The 5,620-nt window shown below is 44.1% G+C and overlaps 1 pseudogene across 1 annotated transcript; it reads right to left on the minus strand.

Moving 5' to 3' along the window:
* Positions 1-4,211: 4,211 nt before the first annotated feature.
* Positions 4,212-5,040, minus strand: LOC309970410 (small ribosomal subunit protein uS2-like; annotated as a pseudogene). The gene has a single exon. The product of its transcript is annotated as a small ribosomal subunit protein uS2-like (transcript).
* Between the last annotated feature and the right edge of the window lie 580 nt (positions 5,041-5,620).

A 5,620-nucleotide genomic window follows, 5' to 3' on the forward strand; every position in this document is an offset into this window, starting at 1 on the left:
ATAGAAAACAAATTCATTAGTGATTACCAGTGAGGAACGGGAAGCAGGGAGGGGCAGTACAGGGGTAGGGGATTAAGAGGTACTAACTATTATGTATAACATAAGCTACAAGCATATATTGTACAACACAGGGAATATAGCCAATATTCTATAATAACTATAAATGGAGTATAATCTTTAAAACTGTGAATCACTCTGTTGTACATCTGTAACATATAATATGGTACATCAACTATAGTTCAATTTTTTTAATTAAAAAAAAACCAAAGTAAGCTTTGGACATAAGAACATTTCACAGCTAAACACTCTAGCATCTATATCATTGACCAGAGTTCAGTATCTGTTTATGGTTCTACTTCTTTTGAGGTAAAATTTTGAAAGAATGAAAAGCCCAAATCTTAAATGGACCAGTTGTTGCCTTTTGACAAATGCACAGCCTGTGTGGCTGTCGTATTAAGTTATAGAACATTACATCGCCCCAGGAAGTCCGTTGCTGCTGCTTTATCTCTCAGAAAGCGCAGGTGATGTAGGTAAGGAACCTAGTCCTGGGCTCTGATAGGAACACAGCAAGTGTCAATTCCCTTCTCCCTCTGCCAGGGGACTCTGCCACCGCTCATATACATTCACCCACATTCTCACCAAGATAGAAATAGACATTGAACTCTTCCTAAAAGTGCTTTTGTAAACATTTCACAATACACCCTTTGTAGAGAAGGACAATGGTGTCCAGTGAACCAAGCCCACCCCAAGGAATCATAATTCCTCACCCAGAATCCTGCTCTGCTGGCGCTGAGCAAGCTGAAGCCTCAGCCCTCTCATTTGTCAAACAGGAACAGTGACCATCTCTGTCTACAAGTATAAACTCACCTTGCTGTTTTCATATATGAACTAATAGAGCCCTGGGGGGAAAGGTGAAAAGACTCCACCACAAGGCTGGGACCATTTTGACTAAGCTACTGTATTGTCCCAGGTTGCCCCCCGAGCCCCATCCTCACCTCACTGCTTAGGGTGAGGCCTCTGGGCACAGGTATGAGTCAGGGACGTTCCATGTGGAGGGCTCAGGTTCAGCACCAGGTCAGGACTGAAGCTGCTTAGTAGGTCTTCAAAATCCATTGTTAACAACCCCTGGAAGAGGCTGTGGGCTTAGTTTATTTGTTTATCTTCTTGCTTTTGTCTTCTTTGTCACTCTGGGCCTTAGGAAGAGCCCACATGAGCTGATTTGTTGGAATGAAGAGAGGGTTTCTCAATCCTCACCCTACGCTGGATTTAAGGAACCCAGAGACGTAAGTTGAAGTGCCAGCGACTTCTCAGATTTAATGAAAATTTGTTTGAGCCTCTTCTTCCCAAGTCAGTGAGAGGTCTAACGATTGCCCCAGGTTTACTTATTAATTCTTGAGGTTTTATAGACTGGTATTCACTTTCAGTTACGAAATCCTGCTCTGGCTGAGCTCACATCTCTCTTGGGGCCCACTTCCACTGTCGGCATCTTTTTTCTGCTTTGGACCAACCCAGACCTGGAATTCAGCCTCTTTTCTTTGCTTTCCCCCCAGACAACTTTCCCAAGCAAAGCGTTGCAGAATCCTACCTCCCTCTTCAACCTCTTTCCCTTCTACTCTCTTGACTCCCAGATTCCTCTAGATGTTTAGATTCAGATTTGTTTAGCTATGACTTTACTTCCTTTCCATCCACAAGTGGATAATCAAGGTATTCTTCTAAGCAAAGATAGTTGTCAAGAGGAACTCTGCTGCAAATTCTTTGAAATATATATACGTATATATATATGTACACATCTACACATATATACATGCATGTATATACACACATACATAATACATATATGCTTATATATGTCCTACATGTATACATAGTACACAACACATAGAACTATAGAAATAATTACATGAATGTGTGTATAATTACATACATAACACATACTATCTGTACATACACACACGTACATACCCTATGACACACGTCTACACAGATCTAAACCACCATCACTAAGGAATTGGTGAACTCCAGCTCCTGCCTCATCTTGTTGGAGTCTTGTTCTCATCTTTTTATTTCTGCATTGCACGGATCCTGCTCTGTAATTGAAACAGATCCCATCCAGCTTGCACTGTTTAGTTTACAAAACAGGGGACTGGAAATATCTGCTCAGTCACTCATTTATTCAATCTCACATTCACTCAACAGACAGTAATCCAGCACCTACGACAGCCCCAGGTTGGATCCTATAGAGAAGATATGGAAATGAGGGAGAGACCCACGTCTTTAGAAACTTGAAATCCAGCTGCATGTGCAACCCTTAGCACACCCAAAACAAAACGTCCTCACACGCACAATTCTCATCAGAGGAACAGCAGATTCGAGCAGAAAGTAGAGACTTGCAGTGTACAGCAGCGCTGCTGTTTCAGCAGAATGAGCAGGAGGAAAAAACCGCTGTGGTCAAAAGAAACTGCTGGCTGCTGGATTTTTGTTTAATTATAATTTGTGCTCTTCTAACAGCGTTCGTTCTGCTTAGATGGCAGAGTGGCTTTCATGAAAGTATGAGCTCAGCCTTGCCTTACGCCTGTTGAAAAAAAGAGGTCAGGTAAAATGACTGTAGTGACAGCACCAAGCTAGTTGAAAACCACACTTTCAAATGAGACAAAAAAAACACAAAACCCGCACGCTGGAAATTTTTTGCCCACTAAAAACCCCTTGAAGTCATCTCAGAAACACATATAGAGACAATTTCCTCTTTTCTCCTTAGCAGTGTCCTCAAGGAAAACAGCTTTCCAGATCTGAGTGGGTGGACCAGCGATGCAGTCTAGCAGCCTGGGTTCATTCCGAATTCAGCTCCATGGCTACATTCGGGATGAGGGACTTAATCCTTATGTAGCTCTTCCAAATCTCTTCATATAGTTCTGCAATTTTTAACTGAACTCTGCACTGAATATTCTAGTCATTTAAAACGTTTTCACACCACTTTGGCACAGAAATTAGTAACGACCGGATACATTTGCAAATATCCATGCTTTGTATATTGTAAAACGTCTACATAAAGGCTAACTCTCATCCCGCATGCTGATAAACGTGATCTATATATGGGTTTGATAATTTTTTTTTTTTTTTTTTTTTTTTTGCGGTACGCGGGCCTCTCACCACCGCGGGCTCTCCCGCTGCGGAGCACAGGCTCTGGACGCGCAGGCCCAGCGGCCATGGCTCACGAGCCCATCCGCTCCGCGGCATGCGGGATCCTCCCGGACCTGGGCACGAACCCGCGTCCCCTGCATCGGCAGGCAGACCCCAAACCACTGCGCCACCAGGGAAGCCCGACAATTTTTTTAATTCAGATATCAAATGTATTTTTAATGTACCCACAGAGGAATTTACATATGAGTTCATGAAGAACAGCAAGTGATATTCGTGTATGCAGAGGAAAGATGATGGCCTGTTTCTTGATGGTAATGAAATTTGATAAATGACTTCTTTCCACAGAATCTCCGAAATAGAGTGATGCAGGTACTCACATTTTATCAAATTAGAGCTTTTCTAGGAACTGGCTCTGTTTTTACTTACGTACTTCTGTGACAAAATTAAAGATAAGTTATTTGTTAGAGGCACTATCAATTGTCTTAATTGGAAAACATTTAGCAAGATGAACCTAGCATGCTGGATGTGAGACTAGGAGAACTTGTGCTCTGGTTTCAAAAACCGGCAGTTCTTAGTGCTATACTTTCCCAAACCATAGAGAACTGGCTTTTCCTGGGAAACCCTAACTTCTCACACGATGCTCCTTTTTATTCTTTTTACTTATTTACATTGCTTAATGAAATGAGGCAATCACATGATGTACTCTAACTTGAAAATCCTGTAAGCTGATACTTCAAATTCTATAAATTATATCCAGATCTAGTATTTTTTTTTTTTTTTTTTTTTTTTTTTAGAAACCGTTTACTTTCCGTCAGCTTATTTCCATTTTAAGAGTTTGTGGTCCAGGGCTTCCCTGGTGGTGCAGTGGTTGAGAGTCCGCCTGCCGATGCAAGGGACACGGGTTCGTGCCCCGGTCCGGGAGGATCCCACATGCCGCGGAGCGGCTGGGCCCGTGCGCCATGGCCGCTGAGGCTGCGCGTCGGAGCCTGTGCTCCGCAACGGGAGAGACCACAACAGTGAGAGGCCTGCATACCGCAAAAAAAAAAAAAAAAAAGAGTTTGTGGAAGAACAGCTTAAGACCACCCAGTGGTTGTTCCTACCCACTCAGTGGCCTGAGCAGTGAGAGGTGCAGACCAGCCTTCAGTGGGGCACAGAGGGCACCTGCACACCTTCGGACCAGTCCGCCACCTCAGGCTGAGGAGCAGTGAACTCAGGAGGTGGGGCGGTCCATTCACCCTGAAATTCCTCCTTGGTCACAGCCTTCTCAGCTGCCGCCTGCTGTTCCTTTTCAGTCTCTTCAGGATCTCTGTAGAAGTAGACATCAGGCATGACCTCCCATGGGTGTTCACGGGAGATGGTGCCACGCATGCGCAGAACTTCCCGGGCAAGCATCCACCACATCAGACCCACTGAGTGAGCTCCCTTGTTGTTGCATGGGTTGGCAATGTCCACATAATGCAGAGGAGAGTCTGTGTTACACAGAGCAATGGTAGGCAGGTTAACATAAGAGGCCTCTGTGAGAGGCTGGTGGGCAGCCCTGGGATCAGTAACCACCAGAAGTCTTGGCTCTGGACGGCTGCCTGGCTTTGGTTAGTGAAGGTTCCAGGAGTGAAGTGGCCAGCAATAGGAGTGGTTCCAGTGGCAGCAGCGCGCTGGCCAGTATTCCTGGAGGATGACACTGACATCAGCTGGGTTTTCAATGGCAACAATGGCATGAGCTGCCAACAGAAGCTTCTCCCAGGTTCTCTTCAGATTTACTAGGTAGATGCCATCACCTTTCCTTTTGTAGATGTACTGTTCCATTCGGAAGTCTAGGTTGGTGCCACCTAAGTGGGTTCCTGCTGCAAGAAATTTGAGGACATCCTCCTCCTTCTTTTGCAGGACATCAAGGGCTCCAGACATTGTGAAAGTTTCCCTTTAAGTTATGATGGGAATCCAGAACAATGCCGTATGGACCCTCGTCTGACTGACACGGAAAGAAAGCTAGTATTCTGTTTTTAAAAAAATTTTTAAATATAATTTTAAAGGTTACATTCCATTTACAGTAAATACAAAATATTGGCTATATTCCCTGTGTTGTACAATACATCCCTGAGCTTATCTTTTTTTTTAAACATCTTTATTGGAGTATAATTGCTTTACAATATTGTGTTAGTTTCTGCTGTATAACAAAGTGAATCAGCTATACATATACATATGTCCCCATATCTCCTCCCTCTTGTGTCTCCCCCCCTCCCACCCTCCCTATCCCACCCCTCTAGGTGGTCACAAAGCACCGAGCTGATCTCCCTGTGCTATGTGGCTGCTTCCCACTAGCTATCTACCTTACGTTTGGTAGTGTATATATGTCCATGCCACTCTCTGACTTTGTCCCAGTTTACCCTTCCCTCTCCCCGTGTCCTCAAGTCCATTCTCTATGTCTGCGTCTTTATTCCTGTCCTGCCCCTAGGTTCTTCAGAACCTTTTTTTTTTTTTTTTTTAG

The sequence above is a fragment of the Leucopleurus acutus genome (assembly GCF_964270905.1).
Source record: "Leucopleurus acutus genome assembly, chromosome: 13".
In the NCBI taxonomy this organism is placed as follows: domain Eukaryota; kingdom Metazoa; phylum Chordata; class Mammalia; order Artiodactyla; family Delphinidae; genus Leucopleurus; species Leucopleurus acutus.